Genomic DNA, 2379 nt, shown 5'->3' on the forward strand with positions numbered 1-2379 from the left:
AGGAGAACCATATGAGATATTCAGTCCAGTAATATATATATTTTTCCTGGATATTGGTAGTAAACTGCTACCGGACCCTGAATAAATTACCTCTTTGGTTGTGAGAAAATTACAAATCTTTTCAGTCATTTTAATAATAGAACATCGTGGTTACACTAATGCCTTTGCACTATTGTTTAAGCAACATTTTAAATGTAGCCCTCTTGGACCTCACTGGGTCTTGAATCAGGGCGGAAACATACAGGACAATTTGTTAAGTTTCCGTGCTGATGAAGAATCGGTGAGGTCCAAACCAGCCTGCGTTTTTTATTGAGCTGCACGATTAATATTAAGCATAAGACATTTACAATAATGGGGCATGTAAAACTAGAGGAGTTCTTTCATCTACAAACACTACACATCCAACAGGGAACAAGTTAAGAGTCAACTCTAAGAGATTTCTCCTAGATTGAGCAGATTTCACAATTAGCCTGACAATTGACGAGCTCAAGCAAAGCAAAAGACCGGACGACTAACGTTATCCTTAAAAATGTTCCTGCTAACGTCCTACATTACCATTCAGTTAACGCTAAATAAAGTATCCCACCTGAAATAGAAAACATAAAGTTGGACAACCGTGTTAACAGTGAAGCACCTTGCGTGCTGCCTACATACAAAACACAACACATGAAATGTTTACTGTAATTTTCTAATGACCCATCTGATTAGCTGAACAATACCGCTGTCGTCCATCTTGAATCTCCACTACAACCAAACCTACAGAAACAGCGGAGAGAAACTTCAAGAACCCAGCTACCACCTGATTGGACGATTCGACTCTGCTCTGTGATTGGACTGTCAATGTCCAATCAGATTCAGGTTGTGTTTCACACTTAAACCTCAGTACTACCTGTACACATATGTTTACAATGTGTTTGTGTAACATAATTTGTTTACAGATTTTATTCACACGTTCAAAACATTTTTACGGCAGCTGTGGTGGAAGAACGTCTCCACCATCCGTCCGGTCTGACAAGTGCATCGGGGAGCTGTGGTCTGAATTCATCACCAGGTCCCAGGTTGATTTTATTTTATTTTATTTTTTACCTCAGTGCATCGAAGCACAAGACACTTAAATGGAGACAAAAATGCTCCATATGATTTTAAATGCATTTAAAGTGGCCACAAAGAGTTTAATTAATAAACAAATAAATAAATAAATACGAGCAACCTGGACTTGGCCATTTGAAACTACAAATTACACTCAGCTGCATTTCTCACAACTGTATAGAGAGTCCAGATATAAAGAGATGTTTACAGGAAATGACTGAGATGTACAAACCACAGCACAGGCTGCCTGTAGATATTTGCTCAGCCTTAGATTTTCAATCACTTTTAAGATAAGCACACTGGGCATCATCTGCTATCATGATCTCCAGCTCAGCCGAGGAGAGGTCTGTTGGGTCCATCAAGAACATGTTGACATCTCCCACCATGCACTGCTCCTCTTCTATACTGGGATCTGCCCATCGCTGCTTATCCAAGATGATGAATGTGCACTCTGGCAAAAAATAAAAAAGTCAAATTAAACAGGTTTTCTGTAAGTAAAGGTTAAATGATTTTACTAGTGCATGACCTCCAAAAGAATGTCTTATTTTCATATCATATCCAATGATTACCAGTTATTAATAAACACTTTAACCTAACAAATCTGATGGATGATGGTACAAATGTCTGGAAGGAATGGTTTGGAAGCCATAAGGACAGAACTTGAAAGCAGTGTTGACCTCGTAAAGCAAATGTCACTGAATCATTTTTCACTTTATCCTATAATAAGTTGTATTAAATAAGCTTCTGTTATTTGGACAATGTGTTAGCTTATTTATGTACGCATTGTAAAAATGTTAAAAACTTGTTACTCTAACTTAGAATAAGTTAACAAAAGTAAAAGACGTTCTCTCAGATTCATCTTTCCAGCCACTGCTATATGATCAGTTCAACCAAAGGTTTTTTCTTTCTGTTTTATTTAGTTAGTTTTCAGAGAAATAAAGGTGTCCAGTTATTCACATGAAAAAATCTAAGGCTAAGTCTGACAAGCCTTCACATTTATAACAACTGCTTTAGAGGATGAATAAGAGCATGTTCTGTGTTTTTTACTGCAGAAGAAGTCTTACTGTCATCGTCTTCCCTCCAGCTGCATGTCGTACTCCTATTCCAGGGTCGGTGGCTCTGAGGCAGTCAGATGCTGAAACTCAGGACGCTTCATCCATTCATGATACCTGAAGAGTGTAAACAGGTGGATAAGAGATGGGCTGCAGGTTTCTACAGCTTTAATTTAATCATGTATCCAGATGCCAAAGGACTGGAGCTGGTTCTGCTGTGCCAGTTAAAGAGACTTCA

Source organism: Monopterus albus, unplaced genomic scaffold (genome assembly GCF_001952655.1).
Source record: "Monopterus albus unplaced genomic scaffold, M_albus_1.0 scaffold117.1, whole genome shotgun sequence".
Lineage (NCBI taxonomy): Eukaryota > Metazoa > Chordata > Actinopteri > Synbranchiformes > Synbranchidae > Monopterus > Monopterus albus.